At 38.3% G+C, this 22,468-nt stretch overlaps 1 protein-coding gene across 1 annotated transcript in view; it reads left to right on the top strand.

Annotated features, from left to right (window-relative positions):
- The window catches only part of map2 (microtubule-associated protein 2), a 137,903-nt gene that overhangs the window by 38,947 nt on the left and 76,488 nt on the right, over positions 1 to 22,468 (top strand). The window lies entirely within an intron of this gene.

Raw genomic sequence — 22,468 nt, 5'->3', positions numbered from 1 at the left:
CTTTTTAAATTTGGCACGTTTGAAAAGAGACAAGGCACATGCTCAGTTTTCCCTGTTCAAAGTTAGGGTCTCCTTTAATAATGCACTTACCCCTGCACATATTAAACAACACACTCCAGAGGAATGTGTAGTGCAGCCCGTTGGCAAAGCAGGCCTCTGAGCAGAATTTTTTCTTGCTCAACAGGCACCTTAACTTCCACTGTTTTCCTAAAAAATCAGTGCAATTTAATGCCATTTTATGAATACGTTCACTTGACCTGTGGCAGTCATGATACTCATAATTTTGAGTCTCAAATTGAATCTTAAATTAGCATAAAAATACAACTACTACCCTTGTGTCTTTCATACTAACTTTGACATTTTTCATGCGCAAACTTTCTAGTGACCAGGAAAACAGTTCCACCTCTGTTTGTAAAATGAAGTCTGTAAATAGTACGTTGACATTACTATTATACCATATTATGGGGGTGCAAAGTACTCAGAGTTTTCAGATTATTTTTTTGATTTAACAAATAATGTAACACGTTAGTTTTACAATTCAAGTAATCAGTTATTAATTACTTTTTCATTAAAGTAATCCGTTACTGAAAGAAAAATCCTCTCTCTTCTATGGCCACAAAAAAGAGAGAGAAAAAAAGAAGCTCCAAAAGGCATCTGCATCTGTTTGTCCTTCTTTCTTTCCGATATGCGCATTGACTCATAGCTGCGTGCCAGCTGGAGGTTACCTTGGCTTTGTCAGTACACGCGCATCACTAGCTTATTTACAGTCACTTCCAAAAGTATTGGTACGGTGGGCCCAATTCCTTTTTTTGTTGTTGTTGTAGACTCAGTGCTTAATTTGTAAATCTTCAGGTCCCGGAACACAGACTGGGTGTTGTTCCAGCAGTAAGGGGGAAACAAAAATGTCACAGCTACATCAACAAACAAAAAAAAAACAGTGCCTTGTGCAAAACAGGCCAATAAGATCATGTGACCGCAAACAATCTATCAACCTAAATGATTAAAAAAGAATCAGCTGCAGAGAAGCATGTACAATGGCCCATCGAAGGAGAGCGTCTCTCTCCTTCACTCTCTCCCTGAGCGGCAGCTGTCAGTCAAATCTGCCGTGTTCCAGCACCAAGGACAGCGCAAAATCAACACCAGCTCATTTGGCCACTCACAGCATGAACGTTACTAAACTTTCACAACACAAAAACCCGCTCATTCAGTTGAAATATTATTTATGAAATTGTACCTGTCACATCTGTCAGTATTTAAGAGATTATTGTAATATAATCAGAGCTTGTCTGGTAAAACAAAACTTTTCTATCAGCTGACTGCTCGAGTTAACTTCCATGGCTATGGTCCGATCATCAATGTCTCTCTGTCTCTCATCTTAATGTCTTTTCATTAAAAGATCTGTGAACAACCATGCTGCCATCTTGTGCTACATGTAGGTCCCATATTTAATTACCATTGCTGTGCATTTTGCAGATGCTAGATAGGTTACATCCAATATCTTAAACTTGCGCCCGCTCATCCCTGGCATAAAAAGTTACACCATGTCATAACGTAAGGGGAGCTTAAGTCCAGCTGGTGCACAGGGTTTAACTTTACGTCAGTCGTAACTTCTAACTCTCTTCGAAAATAACCTTTAAGTCAGCTGGTGTGCTTGGCTCAGGACAGGATGAGATTATGTGCGTAACTTCAAGCAACCCATCTCCTCTGTTAGGATTCAGTACTACGAACACTCTGCGCCACCACACATACATATGGGCCCACAAACACACACACACACACAACTAAATAATGTAGACTGCTTCCACAGTTCACAGCACATATGCCCATGTTAGTAGTTGTGAGACTTACTTTAATCACATCTGTGCCAAAAAGACAGCAGGAAGGCTAAAACTACAGGCTTGCACTGCTCTCATGGCAAAATTCACACACTTCAGACGTTACTTCAGACGTTACTGAATGATCTGCTGACAGCTTATTTTATCTCATAATAAAGCTTTAAATGCATCCGAAAATAATTATGGGCTGCGAAAATAAAGAGCTTGCTAGAGTCGTGATGTAAACAAGCAGCAACAAGAGACCGGTGCAATTATGGCAGAAGAGCTTAGTGTGGATGCTGCTAAAGTGCTAGATTTATCAGAACTTGACGACATTTAAAGAAGAACAAAGAACAGCAGTGTCGGCAGGTGCATCAGCTGTTGTTCCAGCGACTGCTGCTGATGACTTCTCAGTCACAGCTGTTTTTATCTTCTGACTCCAAAAATGTTAGTATGTCCATTTTGTTAGCTGAAATTAACTCTTGCTGCTAATGTTGACTTTGAAAATAGCGCTTGATTATCTGTGATTGGTCGGTTGTTTACCAATATGATGCTTTTGCGCACAAGTCAGGATGTGATAGGCTACGTGGAAATGACGATTGTTTGTGTAGCCTGCCTACCCATAGGCTGCAACATATAGTCACACACAGTCGGTACTCCTCGACTCACTAGAAAACTAACATGTAATTTTATGTTTACACATACTTGCCTGCAGAAATTTAGGGAGGACTTAGCCTTCCCTAGCCTTATGCACCTGCCACCCCTGGTGGTGCTGGTCCAATCAAATAAGTGCCGGTCCCGATCTGAGAGGTGCCGAATCCTGTTCCAGCGGGATCCAGCACAAATTAAGCCACGTGTAGACTGAAAACATTTGGGTTTGACACAAAAAGCTGAATATGAGACAAGAAATCAACATTTCAGCTTTTATTTCCAGGTATTTACATCTGGATCTGATACACAACTTAGAAGATAGCCTCTTTTATTTGGAATGGAACACCAGATTTTGAAGTGAGCAAAAGTATTGGAACAGATAGACTTTAAGCAGATTAAAGTAAATAAGACTTAGTATGTAATCGCAAATCCTTTTCTTGCAATACCTGCATCAAGCCTATGGCATTAGCATTCTTCTTTAGCGATGCTTTTCCTTTTTTTTTTTTTTTTTTGTGCTCTTTCAGTTGTTGTTCGTTTTGGGGGATTCCTCTTCAGTCTCCTCTAGAAGGTAAAATGCATGCTCTATACGGATTAGGTCTGGAGATTGACTTAGCCAGTCTAAAACATTCCATTTCTTGCCCCTGATGAACTCCTTTGTTGTTTTGGCAGTGTGTTTTGGGTCATTATCTTGCTGCATGATGAAGGATCTCCTTTTCGGTTTGGTTGCGTCTTTCTTTAAATTGGCAGACAAAATGTTTCTGTAGACTTCTGAGTTAATTTTGCTGCTGCCATCCTGTGTTACATCATCAATGTAGAAATGAACCCATCCCAGAAGAAGCCATGCAAGCCTAAGCCATGACATTACCTCCACTGTGTTTCACAGATGAACTTGTGTGTTTGGGATCATAAGCAGATCCATTCTTTCTCTAACCTTGCAAAGCAGATGGATACGCCCGTTTCAATGTTTCTCATTGACGAATCCATCTTGCTCAGCTCTCGTCTGAACCATTTGGGCCCGGTTAGAAAGAGACAGGACCAATCAGCAATGAGGGGCAGTACTTTCAGGCACGGCAGAGTCGTGATGTAAACAAGAAGCAACAGGAGACCGGTGCAATTATGGCAGAAGAGCTTAGTGTGGATGCTGCTAAAGTGCTAGATTTATCAGAACTTGACGACATTTAAAGAAGAACAAAGAACAGCAGTGAGTTGTTTTCTTTTCAAAAATGATAAAAGTCAAGTACTTACATGTCTATAGTCGCCATGTTTCACGTTATTCCTCTGTAGCTGCACACGCGCAGCTCGATAACGGCTACATCACGTGTTTTGTTGCTCTGATTGGCCCGTAGAGATTTGACAGAACGTTCATCCAATCACCCTCCGAGTTTTTTTCAAAGCCTCTGCCTTTTCCCAAATGTTTCCTATTGAAGCTGACAGGCCAGATGGATGTGTGACACACATCCATCTGGCCTGTCAGGTTATTCTTTCTCCAAACTTTAGCCTTTCCATCTCTTTAGTAATGGTTTATCTTTGTCTCATTAGTCCATAAAACTTTGTCCCAGAATGTTTGAGGGTGATCTCTGTACTTTTTGGCAAATTCCAGCCTGGCCTTCTTGGTTTTTCTTGCTGATGAGTGGTTTGCATCTTCTGGTGTAGCCTCTGTACTTTTGTTCATGAAGTCTTTTGTGATCAGTAGATGGTGATACCTTCACTCCTGCCCTCTGCAGGTTGTTGATGATGTCACTAACAGTTGTTTTAGGGTCTTTCTTTACAGCTCTCACAATGTTTCTGTTGTCGATTGCTTGGTCTACCTGTTCGATGGCTGTTACTGAGTACACCAGTGGTTTCTTTCTTCTCCAGGACATTCCTAATGGTTGCACTGACTATGTTTGTGCAATGGCTCTGATGGATTTTCCATCTTCTCTCAGCGTCATAATTGCTTGTTTTTCACTCATAGGCAGCTCTCTGGTTTTCTCTCTGGCTCTTTGGTTACACTTCTAACTGTAAATGCAGTCCGCACAGGCAAAACCTAAATCTCAAACTGACTGTAGACATTCAGTGCTATTTGTTGTGTGAATAATCAATGTCATTAGACACACCAGGGCAACAAAACACACCCGTCAGTCACATGTTCCAATAATTTTGCTCACATGAAAAATGGGTGGGTTCAAACAAAAGAAGCTATCTTCTAAGCTGTTTTTTAGATCCAGATCTAATCACCTGGAAATAAAAGCTGAAATGTTGATCTCTTTTCTCATATTCATCCTTTGATGTCAAACCAAAATGTTTATAGTCTATAGCAAAAATAAAGGACTTAAGCCCCCCATTACAATATTTTTGGAGGGGACTGTAGCTAGTGAGATGACAGAGGACAACATTATACTGTGGAATTATCTCCACTGTATTAGATTTTTGGATGAAAGGGGCAAGAACAACATTATGGTGAAACATAAGTTTAAAAGCTCCTGTTATATTGTTTCCTTTGAATCAGCTGTGCAAGATCTGTGAAGATTTTAACCTCATTTAGTGAAGTTATCAGGCAGTAGAGTTACAGAATATGGGCTGTTAATTAGACTGTACAATGACAGTAGAGTCTACACATTTAAAGGCAGATGTGCTGTCGCTATATGTCATTTCTACAACCTACAAGGGGAACAAGTGGTTAACCCTTTATGACCTACCATAGACGGCAAAAACAAAAATGAAATGACATTGTGCTCAATTTGCAAAAGACAGCATTTTTATAAAAATAAACTAGAAAAGCACTCGGAGCACAGACCTTTGCCATCAGCCCTATCTCCTAATAGTACAGAATCCTTCAAAGAATTCCTGGATCAAGACAGTGATCCGGATTACTCCCAAAATCTAATCTGTTCTTCCTTATGCCATTTATGACATTTCCTGAAAATGTCTTGAAAATCTGTCCATAACTTTTTGAGTTATGTTGCTAACAAACAAACAAACTAACAAACCCTGCCGATCACATAACCTCCTTGGCAGAGATAACTATTTATAGTATTGCAATCAAATCTGCAAGTGTGCCAGATACTTTTGAGCATACATATGTTTGCATGTTGAAACAATAACAAGTGTGACTCGTGTCTTGCAAGAAAACAAGGTATTGGATAAGATCATGCAGACAATCGTCATCATACATCATCCTTTTTTTGATGTTTGCACTTTTTACTACATTTCTGCAAAAGAAGGAAGGATATTTCTGGAAGGAAATAGTATACTGGGACACAATGAATGAGAGATTTTAGTGTTACTCCTCTGGTTATATATGAAAAAAGAATTATTGCTCTAACTCATTTGGTTGCAATTCTACTCGTGGTTAAAAATAGATATGCCACTGGATCACCGGCACTACCACAGGTTTTAAAGGGTGACAGGGTTTTAGTATTTGGCAGCGTAGGAGTACTCTTAAGCATTAGTTTTAAGGCTTTGCAGCAGTGTATGCTAGAACTAACTCTATCAGATATGTGGCGATTTTATAATCCATCGGCCAAAGAATACAGTTCCTTTTCCAAAACGCACAAATCATATTCTAGAATAGATTTCATTTTTGCTTCTAAAACTCTGTGCCCATTGATAAAAAACAGCTGATATTATTTTGGCTTCACTGTCTCACCACCATGCAATTAAAGCAAACTTCTTATTAGCGGTAACCAAACAAAAAGCACCCCGCTGGAGGTTTAACACTACTTTAATAACAAATGAGGGTTTTTGTTTTCAGTTTAGATCTAAATTACATGAGTTTACCTCACTCAATGTGCAATCGGTGGAAGATTTTAGATACATTTGGGAAGCGACTAAAGGTTTCATAAAAAATAATGTGACATCATTCGCTTCTTTCTTAAATCGCTCCCGCCTACTCAGGACATCAGAATTAGAGAGACGATCGGCATCCTAGGAAAAAGCACAGCAAAGCAGCTTCAGCTTTTCTCGTAGAGCTGAGCTTAACATGGTTAAAAATGAATTGAATGCTTTATTTAGGGTGAAGGCTGAATTTTTAATTAAGAAATCTAGAGAAATTCATTATTTCAATGGCAGCAGGACCTCGCACCAACTGGCCCTGTGTCTCCGCTCCAATGAGCGACAAGCATACATTTCCGCAATACAGTCACTAGGTGGTGATATTGCAACAGCTCCAGCTGAAATTAATGCAGTTTTTTCCTGTTTTTATTCAGAATTATATAAGTCAGAGATTACATTTAGTGAAGAAAGATACAAAAACTTTCTTACTGACCTCCATATAAAGAAACTGTATGAAACAGAAGCAGCCGATCTTGGAGCACCCATTTCCTTAGAGGAGTTATAGGATTCTCTCCAAGAAATAAACTCTGGTAAATCTCCTGGCCTGGATGGTATTCCCACTGAAGTCTATTGCAAATTCTGGTCAGAATTGGGTCCCATGCTTTTGGAAATGATAAATACTTAAGTTCAGAATGTTTTTTCAGCTTTAATTTCTCTTCTTCTTAAAAAACATAAAGATCCTACACTATGTACTAGCTATAGGCCTATTTCTCTAATGAATGTAGATATGAAGATATATGCTAAAGTACTGGCACATAGGCTGAATAAATATCTTGGTAAATGAATACACTGTGATCAAACAGGCTTTGTAAAAGGTCGATATAGCTCAGACAATTTAAGATGATTATTCCATATCTTACATTCAATCCCAAATTCATCAGACCTAAGACCTCGTGGAATTTTATCGCTTGAAGCCAAGAAGGCATTTGATAGACTTGAGTGGGAATATCTCTGGGCCCTACTAGATCACATGGGTCTTGGAAAACAGTTCATCAACTACATTAAAGTTCTTTATGCTAACCCAGGTGCAATGGTACTGTCAGGCAAGACCTGTTCACAATTTATTCCCATCTCCAGAGGCTCTCGCCACTTTTATTTGTTTTATCCCTCGAGCCACTTGCACAGAAAGTTCGTCAATCCACCATTATCATTCCTATTACAGTAAATTCTACCATTCACCTTATATCGCTCTACGCAGATGATGTTCTTATTTTTATTAGCAAGCTTTCACAGTCACTTACCCATACCTTAGAGTTATTTTCAGACTTCAATGTTATCTCAGGATACAAAATAAACTGGCAAAAATCTGCTCTGTTACCTTTAAACCACACCACTGATGATTTGAACTGTTTCAATATTCCAATTGTCAATCAATTTAAATATTTTGGTGTAGATATTTTTCCTAGTTTAGAAGTAACTGTCAGTAGAAATTACACTACAGTTTTGAATAAGATCAAGAGTGATTTGTACAAGCGGATATCAAAACCGTTATCCTTTGACAGCAGAATCTCAATTATAAAAATGGTGATATCACCTCAAATTAACTTTATAGCCTCTATGCTTACTTTGAATCCACAGACAGGGTATTGGGACAAACTGCACAGTTTAATTTCATGTTTTTTCTGGAATAACAGAAGACCAAGGATAAAATTGGCTACTCTTCAGAAAGAAAAATCGACAGGAGGATGGGGAGTCCGTAACTTTAAGGTTTATTATTTATTATTGGTCATTTGTACTTCATATTTTAAAATCCTGGTTGGATCCCTCAAACTTCACAAGTTGGCATCCTATAGAAGAAAATTTTGTATATCCACACAGATTACAGGATTTAATCTATGCAGAAGTCCCCTCTAAAAAATCAAAGATGCATTTTGTTTCTATAATATTAAATGTTTTACACACATGGAAATAAGTGATTAAATATACTAAATTGAATAAAAAGTGGCATTACTACACCCCACTATTTTATAACCATAATTTGCTGCTTGGTGGTCAGACACTGGCTTATCCACTATGGTCAAATAATGGAATCTATCTACTTGGACAGTTGTTCAGTGCGCATGGTCTCCACACATTTCAAGAACTACAACAACAGTGTAATTTACCCGGTTTTTCCTTCTTTCTATATCTACAGCTCCATTCTGCCTTGAAGGCGTATGGAGTACCATGGATTTCTGGTTTACCTAAACATGAACTTACAAATAATTTACACAGCACGAACAAGACCAAAGGAACTGTGCCTATTCAGGCAACCTAGCTTAAAGACTTAAATTCTATCTCTTCTGAAATAACTTGGGAAACTATCTGGGCAAATAATAAACAGGCATCCAAAAACACTAATCACCAGTCCGTTCATTTAAGATTTGTTCACAGGACTTACTTAACATCTACAATTAGATATAGGATTAAGCTCATTTCATCTCCCTTATGCCAGTTTTGTTCACTTGGTTCTATTGGTTCCTTTCTGCACATGTTCTGGGAGTGTCTGGAGGTACAGTCTTTTTGGTCACAAGTTACAAAAACCCTGTCTGAAATTCTTTGTAAGGAGAGTCCATGTTGCCCCTTATTATGCTTGCTCAATGATAACTCCAAGGTCCCACTGTCTATACATGAGAAAAGAATTTGGCTCTCTGGTCTGACTGCTACAAAGAAAATGCTGGCAGTGCAGTGGAAACCAACACATACACTGTCATTAAACAGCTGGTGGCACCTGCTATCAGATATACAGTCATGGACGAAAATATTGGCACCCCTGGAATTTTTCCAGAAAATACACCATTTCTCCCAGAAATTGTTGCAATCAACAAATGTTTTTGGTATACATGTGTTTATTGCCTTTATGTACATTGGAACAACACAAAAAATCAGAAGAAAAAAGACAAAATTGACATAATTTTACACAAAACTCAAAAAATAGGCCAGACAAAATTATTGGCACCCTCAACTTAATATTTGGTTGCACAACCTCAGAAAAAAAAAACTGAAACCAGTCGCTTCCTATAACCATCGACAAGCTTCTTACACCTCTCAACTGGAATTTTGGACCACTCTTCTTTTGCAAACTGCTCCAGGTCTCTCAGATTTGAAGGGTGCTTCTTCAACAGCAGTTTTGAGATCTCTCCATAGGTGTTCAATGGGATTTAGATCCAGACTCATTGCTGACCACTTCAGAACTCTCCAGCTTTGTCTCCAACCATTTCTTGGTGCTTTTTGAGGTATGTTTGGGTCGTTGTCCTGCTGGAATACCCATGACCTCTGATGCAGACCCAGCTTTCTGACACTAGGCCCTACATTGTGTATCTCTAGATTTCATGATTCCTTGCACACAGTCAAGGCACCCAGTGCCAGAGGCAGCAAAACAACCCCAAAACATCCTTGAGCCTCCACCATGTTTGACTGTAGGTACTGTGTTCTTTTCTTTGTAGACCTCATTCCATTTTCTGTAAACAGTAGAATGACGTGCTTTTCCAGAAAGCTCTACCTTAGTCTCATCTGTCCACAAAATGTTCTCCCAGAAGGCTTGAGGCTTACTCAGGTACATTTTTTGCAAACTCCAGTCTGGCTTTTTTATGTCTCTTTGTCAGCAGTGGGATTCTCCTCGGTCTCCTGCCATAGCGCTTCATCTCATTCAGATGACCACGTATGGTCCGAGCTGACACTTTTGCATCCTGAGTCTGCAGGACAGCCTGAATTTGTGTGGAAGTTGACTGAGGACGTTTATCCACCATTCCAACTATCCTGTGTTGCATTCTTTTGTCAGTTTTTCTCTTCCATCCACATCCAGGGAGATTAGCCACAGTTCCATGGGTTATAAACTTCTTGATTATATTACGCGCAGTGGACAAAGGAATTTCAAGGTCTCTGGAGATGGTCTTGTAACCTTGAGATTGTTCATATTTTTCCTCAATTTTGCTTCTTAAGTCCTCAGACAATTCTTGGCTCCTCTTTCTCTTCTCCATGCTTGGTGTGACACACACAGGCACACAACACAACGGTTGAGTAAACTTTTATACATTTTATCTGGCTTCAGATGTGATTTTTATATTGCCAGCACCTGTTACTGCCACAGGTGAGTTTAAATGAGCATCACATGCTTGAAATAAAATGATTTACCCACAGTTTTAAAAGGGTGCCAATAATTTTGTCTGGCCCATTTTTTGAGTTTTGTGTAAAATTATGTCAATTTTGTCTTTTTTCTTCTGATTTTTTGTGTTGTTCCAATGCACATGAAGGAAATAAACATGTGTATACCAAAAAACATTTGTAATTGCAACAATTTCTGGGAGAAATGTGTATTTTCTGGAAAAATTCCAGGGGTGCCAATATTTTCATCCATGACTGTATTATCCCTTGAACTCTCTGTTGCACGGTCTCTTGGTGCTTAAGGGAAAACTTTAAGGTCTTGGTCTGAAGCTCTCTCAGCCATACAGTCTCTTGCCGGCAGAAGGCAAGGTTAACAGGGTGGGCGGATGGAATGGGGGCTGGGACGGTCACTCATTACGGGGATAAATGAGGGGTTGGCAACTAGCTGTATACGCTTAGTGATCTCCTTGCAGACATATGTATTTTTTACAAACATGTCATATGCATTTTAAGTTGAAGGTTTAAAAGAATTAATATGTTTAAAGCAGGGATGTCTTTTTTTGACGGATACCCTTATTTTTATGCAAGTATAAACTTTTTTCAGTCTATGCAGATCTCGATGCAAATATGAATCAAAACCTTCAGGAATGGTTGTTGCACAGCAAGGATCTATTTGACAGATTTTTTTTTTTTTTTTTTGGATATATAAGGTTCTGATTAGAGAAATAACAAACGCCGTGCTTTCTGTTCAACACTATGAATTTTGTCTTAATCTTTCAAGAGCATGCGTACATGTGTTTGTCTTGTCAACTAAACTCAATAAAAAGTTGTTCACAAAAAAAGCATTAGTTTTATCATCATGTAAAGCAGTAACATATCAAATTTCTTCTCTCTGCATGTAACACATTAATCTAACGAGTTACATTTAAAAGCACTACCCAGCACTGACTGTTAGTCATATACCGAGGAGTCAGATAATTTTAAGGCTGGTGGTATTTTCACACTTAAGCCACATGTGTGTAGTAGGTCTTGATCCATTCCTGTGACAAGGATGAATATTTCTGAATGAAATACTGCCTTTTCTTCAAGGTGTCCTTGTTTGCTCCATTCACAGAGGAAACTTTGATTTAATGAGTAAAAGAAGTTATTTGTCATGTGTGGTGCTTTATTGAGAGTGATCTTTTCACTGTTTAAAACACAGTTTCCTTCCTGTTTGGAACAAGATAGAACAACTGGAAAAAAGAAAAAAAAACAACAACTCATATTATCATGTTATAACTTTTCCACATATGGATAGCATGTAGAGCAGCTGACAGCCCAGACTTAACCTCTAGATGTTTGAATAATAGTGAGATGTGAGATGGCTGACTCTACCTCCTGAGCTGGTGTTACCCCCTTAGACTAGCCTTGCTATGTCTTTGTGTTGAAAAGAACAATATTAATTCTCTTTTCCTACTAAATTTGTTTAATTCCATCATAGTTAGCACACTCTTCCCAGTAACAGGCATTATTTTTTGTCCACCAGCACCACCCTCTGAAGCAATGTTAAATCTATCTACTCCTTTGAGAGTTGCGTTGGTACAGTGGGACCTGCAGGATTTCATTGGTTTGCTTTTCATATGGCTTAGCGGTTATTGCTTTGATCAGCTGGTCTTATATGTGTAAGGATTTTGCCTGCTGGTTGTGTGTTTGAGACTATTTTAGTATATGCTAATGCATTCAAACTTGATTTATTTACAGCCTGTACTAGTCCTCAGGACAATAAACCAGTGATTAGCAGTGAGACAAGTTAAACATGCCCTGGTCTGCAAACTTGTTGATACCTTTAAGTTAACCTCAACACAGTGAGAAAAAAAATGATGTTCAGTATTATTTCAGTCCTAACTACAGACTTTTAATACATTTTTAATTTTCCTTTTTTTAAAAAAGGAAGGTCAGCTATGTATCAGAGGATGTATGTTTAATCACTTGAAACAGTAACATCTATATTGTTGAGAAAATGAGAGGGAGATTTAAAGCTGTGTGCTTTCATTGTGTACTTCAGCAGTAAACTTTTTTGTCTGTTATGGTAGAAGGATTATGAGAATAGTTTACACTAAGTTGTGTGGTTACCTGATGACTTGAGATCTCCAGCTTTTGTCACCTCATCCCTTCTACTCCCAATACAATTCTGTTAGAAGAACTTAATGCAACTGTAATAAGCAGAGACTTAAAATGGAGAAAAAGAAATAAAGCCTTGTGGTTCTTTATAGCATGCTCAGAGAAAGCATTTGCATTTGACAACCTTGTGTAGGAAATGTTTGTGTTTTTTCACCAAGTAATGCTTTACTACAGGGCAACAAGGAAGCTTCATCCTATACCATGTAAAACACACCCTATACATGAAATGGTCTCTAGCTAAAAGTGACTTCCACAAATTACTTTTAACTTTGCAACTTTTGTTTTTCTAGAATAATTAATTTTGATTTGCAAGAAAAGGTCCCAGCGTGGCAATGTATGCAAGCTAGCTGTATTGTAAGTGCTTGGTGAGAAAGTTAGTTTTTGAATGACAACATAATTGCACCAACTACTTGAACATCATTGCTGCTGTTTTCTGCTTTGGCAACCATAAATCACAAGTTTCATCATTAAGACCTGAGGAATCTATTATTTACTACTTGGGTTACTTACTGCATAATAATACCTCACACTGACAGTATGTCAATGAGAGTTCAGTCAAATTTTGTTTTCTCTAAAGATGGTCCTAAGTGACTGTAAGTGACAGTGTTCACTCACATGCAGTTTATTTCTGCCTCCTACTCTCAAATATTCATCACTCTACATCTATTGGTTGTCCGGCTTCTTTGTTTACCTTAGTGCTGTCACACCCTCCCTTAAACACACAGACAGACACACTGATATTTAGTCAGGCTTGCATTACACTGTTTACCCGTACATGTAGGCTACATTAAAAATCAATAAGAGTGTCTGATGTAAAAACACGGAGGCCCTCCCTTCATCTCTCTCTCCTGCTGTCTTCATGAGGAAATCATTAGTGGCACTTCACGGCGGGTCTCTCTGACCTTCTTAGATTAGCTTCCTCCTGCTGACCCCTCCTTCTCTCCTGTGATCTAACCCAAGGGTCCAATGATACTGATCTAGGATCATTTTACTCATCTGCCCTATTTTATTTTTTTCTTATTACAAATGACAGCCCTGTTGTTGGGGTGGATGTTGAGTTACCAAGGTGTCTGACCTAAACACAGAAGTATCTTGACCATGAAAGGGTCTCTCTAACCTTAACCAAAACCTCAGTCTGTCTGTAAACTCAACTTTTATCTGCACATTTATTTTGTCCATGTAATTATTTTAAAGGCAGTTTTGTGTGAATGAGAAACAGCAGAAATTGGTTCAGTCCAACATCATATTGATATGGCATAAGGTTGAGTGATATAGAAAGAATATATCATATTTTTTAAGGCCAGACTCTGAACTAGATTTTATCTGGATTTTTTTATTTGAATTTTTTCGAGACTCATTTGTAAAATAATAATTAGAATACATATAGGCCAGTTAAGTTTCATTTTCATTTCCAGCCATCAATCATCATTTCATTGAGAGTGAGTGAGCATAGATCTGCGTGTACTAGAGCTGTTTCTATGATAAAACAGTTTAAGGAAATATTGATACATTCTATTTTTTTCAAAGTTTAAGATCGTCTTGTCCCACTCCCCTAACATGGCATTATGATTTAGGCTAAATTCTGGATTGACCATGATGTAATGAGTGAAGCCTACGGTATGGTAATAGTGAATGTGGGCCTGTTCAAACTGAATTCATTCACAGTAAATCATCATTTTTAATGTAACATTCTTAAATCTGAAATATTTCTCTTAGAAAAAAGGAACCTTTATCTTGTATGTAGTGATAAGTAGGGCTACAGTAACAAATCAGTGAAAATTGATAGCTGTTAGTGTCACCAGTGCAATGATTATTGATTTGTTGGTAGCCTGGCTAACAGTTAAAAGCAAGGCCTGCGCGTTAACATAATATTAGGAACCTTTTTAAGGCTAAGGTTTATCTTTATAAAAAACAGAGTTCCTGCGGATTCTTAAAAAGTCTTTTTTTCTTTATTTTTGTTACCAGCAAATTGATTTAAATTTTAGAAGTCACTTTCACTTTGATGTGTCTTTATTCAATCTTGTTTTCTACCTACATTTATTCTACAGTGGAGTTGTGACGTAAGCAAGCAGCAACAAGAGGCCTGTGCAATTGTGGTGGAAGAGCTTAGCGTGGATGCTGTTAAAGCACCATTTTTATCAGAACTTGACGACATTTCTTAGTTAAAAGAAGAACAAAGAACAGCAGTGAGTTGTTTTCTTTTCAAAAATGACAGAAGTTGTGTACTGACATATCTATAGTCACCATGGTTCGCGTTATTCCTCGGTAGCTGCGCATGCGCACCTCGGTCATGGCTACGTCACGTGTTTTGTTGCTCTGATTGGCCCGTAAAGATGTGTCAGACGGAACGTTAATCCAATCAGAACTTTGGCTCTTAAGTGCATGCTGTGCAGTAGTTAAAGTAGGTCTACTCTTACTACAGTGCACAAGTACTCCACTACATCCACTAAGCACGAGAAGCTGTGTAGGTCAAACTAGATTACAGTAAATTAAAAAGCTGCACAGGTGAAAATAGAAGCGTTCCTCAGATTTAAATTACAGGTGCACAGGGGTCTGGTCCAGGACTACAATTCACCACTTGGTGGCCTTGTTCATCTAACATCCTTTGTATGTTCCCATCATTAAGATCAGATGCAATTTAAAAATGATGTTATACTGTGACAGTATTTTGTTGTAATAAGGCACTATTTTCTATACTTTGGACCTATTTTCTTAAACGTGTTTAAAATTCTGAGTGATGACAGAAGTCTTTATTTGCATACAATCATTAATGTGCTGTAATTTCTACGACTGTAGACAAAGACAAAGAGACACTGAGGGGGGAGAGGGTGTTAGTTATGTCCATGTTGTCAGCCACTGCAGCAGTGATGTAATGGCTGAGACTCCCCCACTCCTCTGGCTAGACTCTTTCATTTTCCTCCTTCTCTCTCTCTCTCTCTCTCTCTCTCTCTCTCTCTCTTTCCTCCTGACCACTCCTCCTTTGAAATTCTTTTCATCTCTTTGTCTCTTTTTTCTTTCTTTTTTAATCAGTTACCTAACTGCCATTCAGTGCTCTTTGCTCTGGTTGCTGCCTCATACATATTAAGAAGTGTTGTGGAATGATGCACATGTGAAAGAGACTTTCGTTTTGCATACATTGTGTTGACATTTTGCGACATTTGCGATGTTAATGAGCGTTATCATACAAATCATATACATGTATTTATCTGTCGGCCAGCGTATAGGAATTACAGTGTTTGATTATATTGACAAAAAGATCAATCGCTGTATTTGTTACACAATACTCACTACTATGTCAAGTTGGGAAAGAGTTGGGAAAGCAATTTCTAGTCTGCTACGCTCCACAAACTCTTTTGGCTTCTGTAGTTTGATAAAGGTAAAGCTGTAGTTAGTAACCTCTGAAAAAGAACAGGTGTTAACTGGTAAGCATTGATAACTGTGTGTTTCCTACCCCATTTCTCCTCTCCAGCTCCATCCCCTTCAGTAAGTATGGCTACTTCTTGCTCCAGAAAATGGCGGCCACAAAATGCAAGTAGTTTGAGTCTACATATGAACAGCCAAGAAACAATGGTTAGACATGGTTTATGTCCATATGCTCTTTTCAGGGTGTCCGCAGGGTCTTAAAAAGTATTAAAAGTTGATCAATCAATTGTGGGAAAATTAAGGCCCTTAAAAAGTATTAAAAAGTCTTAATCACGATTTTAAGACTCCAGCTCTGAGCAGAAAAGTTTTTCAAGCTCTCAAGTTCTGAGTGGACAGCATCTTTAGATTGATCCATGCTCACGTTCATATTTTGAAAAAGGAAGCGAATTAATGTGCTTACACACGACAGCGGCTCCCATTGGTCGTGGATGACGGTTGCGTCACTGAGAAACACAATTTTCATATGACCAGACTAAAGACTTGTGACAAAATCAAACACGTTTGATATCGTTGTCACGCCAAGGCTGAAGAAAGACCGCCTTTAAATGGCTAAAATCAAGTCTCATGACCACCTTACACCTAACGACTGAGACAACGGAAGCGAGCTAGGACTTTAGCAAGACTCCCATTATTTTACCTTTGTTTTCTCCTGTTGTTGGAAAGAGCATTCTGCAATGTGATGTTGGCATTTAATTGTGTTAAGCCCAAAATAATGGACAGTAATCTCTTTTTTTATTTTATTTTATTTTATTTTTTCAAATTTTAAACTTACCTCGTTTTGCGTTGTAAAGTAACGTCACAGATGCTAGGGATACTAGTTTTTCTCATGTATACAGGGATATGAACAACCAGCTCTCTCTCTGCACATGTAAACACAGTATCCTGGATATGATAAAAACGGGGCTATGACTCATAACCGGGATACTCAAGTCGATGTAAATGCAGTCATTGACTTTTGTCTGTAATAGGGGTTGGGGCTGGACAATATGAATCAAAGATCTTATCCTATATTTTTTTGTTCAATAGTGGTGATCTATACATACTCCTGATCAAAGTTTTAAGACCAGTTGAAAAATTGAAAGAATTTACATTTTGCATTGTTGAATCTTAAGGAGGTTCAAAGTAGAGCTTCAAAATGCAAAAAGAAGAAATGGGAGTGAGACAAAAAAATTTGAGTAAGCAATTTATTAAAAACAACATTTAAACTGAAATCGGCTGATCAAAAGTTTAAGACCACAGCTCAAAAAAACCCGAAAACCCTCTCAAAGAAGAAATGAAAGTTTCAAAAAAAGATCTCAGTAATGAGTAGCTCCACCATTCTTGTTGATCACTTCAAAAATTCGTTTGGGCATGCTTGATGTGAGTGTTTCCAGGAGGCTAGTGGGAACGTTGCTCCAAGTGGTAAAGATGGCTTCACGAAGGGCATCCAGTGTCTGGTACTGATGTCCATTTTTGGAAACTTCCCTTGCCCCCGAACCCCAAATGTTCTCAGTTGGATTTAGATCAGGGGACATGCAGGATGGTCCAAAAGAGTGATGTTATTGTCCTGGAAGAAGTCCTTTGTCATGCGGGCACTGTGAACTGCAGTGTTGTCCTGTTGAAAAACCCAGTCATTACCACACAGACGAAGGTCCTCAGTCATGAGGGATGCCTGCTGCAACATCTCCACATAGCCAGCCACCGTTTGAAGCCCCTGAAGCTTCATTGTTCCACTGAAGGAAAAAGCACCCCAGATCATGATGGCGCCCTCCACTGTGCCACATAGAAAACATCTCAAGTGGGATCTCCTTGTCATACCAGTAACGTTGGAAGCCATCAGGACCATCAAGGTTAAATTTTTTCTCATCAGAGAATAAAACTTTCTTCCACCTTTCATTGTCCCATGTTTGGTGCTCCCTTGCAAAGGCCAAATGGGCAATTTTGTGGTGTTGAAGGAGACAAGACCTTTGAAGACATTTTTTGTTTTTTAAGCCCTTCCCTCGCAGATGCTGTCTGATAATTATTGGGCTGTAGTCAGTGCAAGTAGAGGCCTTAATTTGGGTCGAGGATCGTCCCGTGTCTTGATGGACAGCCAATTGGATCCTACAGCTCAGCGTCGGTGAAATTTTTTTGGGTCTACCACTTGACTTTTTTGTTTCATAACCCTCAGGATCATTTAAGAAATTCAAAATGACTTTCTTACTGCGTCCAACCTCAGCAGCGATGGCGCTTTGCGAGAGGCCTTGCTTATGCAGCTCAACAATCCGACCACATTCAAAGACAGAAAGCATTTTTCCTTTTCCATCAGGAGGTCATGACAGTGTGAATACCTGACAGAAAATGACATTGAATCCACATTTTGTGCAGATTTTGGCTTTTAAAGGCTGTGGTCTTAAACTTTTGATCTGGTGATGAAAAGCCTATTCCTAATAAAATGTTGTTTTCAATAAATTGCTTACTTATGTTATTTTTTTGTTTCACTCCCATTTCTTCTTTTGCATTTTGAAGCTCTACGTAGAACCTTCTTAAGAGCCAACAGTGCAAAGTGTAAATTCTTTCAATTTTTCAACTGGTCTTAAAATTTTGATTAGGGGTGAATGTATATATAAGTATGTGTGGGTGTGTGTGTGCGTGTGAGTGTGTGTGTGTGTGTGTATATGCAGTCTGTTAATCTCACAAGACGAGAAATGAGATGAGAAATCTCATCATGTTTTTGTCTTGTTGGACCTGTCTGATCTGTAAATCTGTCATCTGGAACCACTTTTCTCATGTGAATGAGGCAGTAAATCTTTTTAAAATTTTGATTTTAAATTCTCTGTGATACAATAAGGTTTAAAACTACTTCAAATAAATGATCTCTTTTCTCTCCTCAAATGTTTGTTTCACACTGACTGTATACATTTAACTCCCTTGGCTTCAAGGTGTTGAAGTAGTTCTAATACAAACAGTGTCTGCCATGCCTGGCAGTGTTGTATAGTTTGGGTGTTTTCTTCCTACAGTAGCTGAGACTTATAGTAGTAGTAGATAGTGTTCTGCAGTCACACCTCTATGAACATATGATGAATCGGGTGATAAATGAGAAGACAATTAAGGAGAATAATGGCTGTCCAGCTTAATCAATGAGAAATGTATGTTTAATAGCACATATTTTACATTTCAGTTGTTGATTAAATTTTAGTTTTCCTGTCAGGCTGTCAGAGGAAAAAAAAAATCATTTTAATTTAAAGATTCCCAATATCATTTTATCACTCTGAAGTAACTGGAGACTTCCAACCCAGCATCATTTGTTTTGCATTCAACATCTTTGTGGATATATCTTCAGGAGAAAATTATTGGTCATTTGTATTTTTTTTTAATCTCTGTGACCTCAAAAATATTTATTTGATCTGCTGAGATCCATTGCAGCTGTTCTTTATCTTTGAGAGTTATATCGCCCCCTCAACACAGCTAGAGGTGAGTTCGTTAGCTCTCAAAGCACATCCCCATTAAATATTAAAGCTGTATATAACTAGATAGTCCAGAATCACACTGTCTAGGAAGCAACTTTACAGTATTGCTGAAAAATCCCAAACTTTCATCAGAGATCAGCAAAATTTTTAACCCTTCACACTCCTCCAGATTCCTAACTATAGGAAGATACTCAGATTGATTAAAACACAAACACAAACACACACTTCAAACCCTGCCGACAGCATTATATAAGGGCTGACATGTGACTGCTGGAAGTACTTTCCCATGAGGCAGTACAAAGCACTCACTGTGTGTATGTGCCTAACTGGTAGTGATCTGTGAGTGGATGCATGTTGGAACTGCAGAGTTGCATGAGATGAGTATAAAACACCTTCACATGGAGGAAGGCAAATGAAGAAGGGCACCATAGGAATCTTTATTTCCAGATTTGTCCCTTTAGCCCTTAAAGTCTCCTCAACACATATTTCTTGGGGGTCCTACATTCATTGTTTTTTTCAGAAATATGTCCAATACATATGATTGCCATCACTGACTGCAGATGTCATTGCAAATGACTCATAAAAAGGGAAGTAAAGAACTGTCAGAGATTTGACTCTTTCAGTATCTCAGCAATCTGATTTATTTCCAATTTGGGGGTTTCAGTTTAATTTTGAATTTCATTTCGAATTTCATTTCAAATTGATTCCTTATTTAAAACACATTTCCTATTTAAAAAACTGCACTGCTGTACAGTAAAGAGTTGTACATTATTTACATGAAAACAATTAAAATGTGATCAAGATTCAGACTGGGCAGTATTCATTTTTAATTCTGTCAAAACCAAATTATCTCCAAATTATTAGGGGACGCTTACTGGAGCCCTGGAAGTGATTTATAGTTAAAGCATTGTTTTTATGATTCTCAGGTAACCTGAATTACATCAGGACAGAGGATCAAATTAACCTTCTCTTTTCCTCTCCTCTCCCTCTATGGCACACACATGCTCTCTTTTCCTCCCCCTTACCTCCCTACCTGCCGCAGGTATATCATATATATCATATATATAGGATATGGGATTGTGAATTAATGCTCTGTGTGCTTTAAAATAGATGAATATGGGCCTTAGATATAATTTATTTCTATCTTAAGCAACAATGGCGAGCTCCATCCAGCCTGGAGGTCACTTTACAGGAAGCTGATAAAAAGTTTTCCATGCTACACACTCTGTTCTCTGTGTGCACAGCAGGTCTTGTGAGTGTAAGGAATCACTGCTGAGCAGTTTTGCTTTGTGGAAATGTAACATTAGTGGGACAAATTAGACTATGGCGGACCATGGGAAACACTGGATAAGCTAAAACATTGATGCCCAGCTTTGAAACCATACAGAATTTGTTTTTGTTTTTTTATGTACCTGGGCTTCGTTCTCCATCTCTAGTCACCAGTTGACCTCATGAGCATGGTTTAGACTGTAGGAGGAAGGGAAGGGGGACCCACAGAGAAAGACGCCCAGCACGCCAGCTGTACTGGACCACAGATCATCTCAAATTGAGATATGGGGCTGAACACTGCACCTCTGTTCTGCCGCTGTCATATAATTGTATTTTTGTTTGAATAAGAAACACTTTTTTGTTGGTGAACAGGGGATACAAAGAATAGCAAGCAATTTTTTTTAATTAAACACTTTTGTAGTGGCTTTTCATGTTTAGCAGAAAGATATCAGTCACGTAGGGCAGAACATAGTTCAGCTGAGATAAGACATTAATCACTTCCTGTCAACAGGCTTTCCTTTTTTTTTTTACAAAATGAAAAAATGATAGATGCTTCTTTAAGAAAATAAAAGTTTGCTTCAGAGAATGAATTATAACATCTTTACACCCTTTTTCTCAGACTGTACTGAAGTGCATAATCCATGTCTTACCAGTTGCTGTTGGATAAGAAATTGAACGCTTTCTTTTCCCACAGCAACAGACAGAATGGACTGGCTGAGTCATTCTGTTGAAGGTTATATAATTACCAAAACATTTTCACCTGTTCTACAAGAGCGAAGTAAACATGACTTACCGAGGGCCACAGCAAATGGAAACATACTGATTTCAGCTTTTAACAAGCAAAGATCCATCCAGCAAAATCTTTATTTTGAACTTTCTGTCAAAGGTTTCGATCTCTCTAGTTGTGCAACAAGGCTGTTTCAATTCTCACTTTTTGAATTTCTAAATTGAATTAGTCACGATCTATGCCAGATGGTGAAAATAACATTGATCTGCCAGGATTATACATGGTATAGCATCAATCACAGTATAATAAGGCTTAATAATGTAATGTTCCATGTTAGGAAATTTAGAAAAACAGAATATGACACCTTTTTTGCAGCTGAAGAAGAAAGGATCACCTTCACCAGAGCACATAGCAAACTGACTCATGTGCATCAGAAGTCTGTATGTCGACCAGTTGAAAATGCCCCTACTGTCTTGAAAAATAATTCAATAATGTAGCTCTTGAATTAGGCTCCTTTTTTGCATTTTTTGAAGTATTCCTTTCATCAGAGTGGTAACAATGTATTTTGTAAATTTCTGTGTTTTTACTACTTAAACTAGCATGACTACATTAGTTACTAGTTTAACTGGAGCTAAAAATACTTATTTAATGCATTAAGGTGTTACTTTATGTGTGCCCTGAGGTCCCCTGTGGTTTCTGTTGGTGGAGGTTTTTGTACTCTAACCATTAGGTTTCTATCTACATTTTAAAGTTTTATTTAGAAGGTCGGTTATTTTCAGATGTGCTTCTTCTAACAGCACAGGGATGGATTTCCTGGTCTTCAGAGTATTTTGTTATGGATTAGGAAAGAGGTATTGTTCTCTTTTCTGGCTGATGGTTGACCATCTGGAAACTCCTCAGAAGCTCTAGGCAGTGACGGAGCTCCTGTTGGGAATCTGTGCAAATATAAACAGGGCAATACCGGTGGTTGTAACAGAGTATTTTCAGACTCACGATGCTTTGCAAACATAGTTCTGACATGTTTGACAAATGGGTTAGACTGACTGCCAGAGACTGGCCAAAACTTCACAGCATCATCAGATCTGTGTCTGGTTTCTTTC

Source organism: Cheilinus undulatus, linkage group 15 (genome assembly GCF_018320785.1).
Source record: "Cheilinus undulatus linkage group 15, ASM1832078v1, whole genome shotgun sequence".
Lineage (NCBI taxonomy): Eukaryota > Metazoa > Chordata > Actinopteri > Labriformes > Labridae > Cheilinus > Cheilinus undulatus.
The sequence above is the reverse complement of the archived record's forward strand: the minus strand, read 5'-3'. Positions and strand labels throughout refer to the sequence as shown.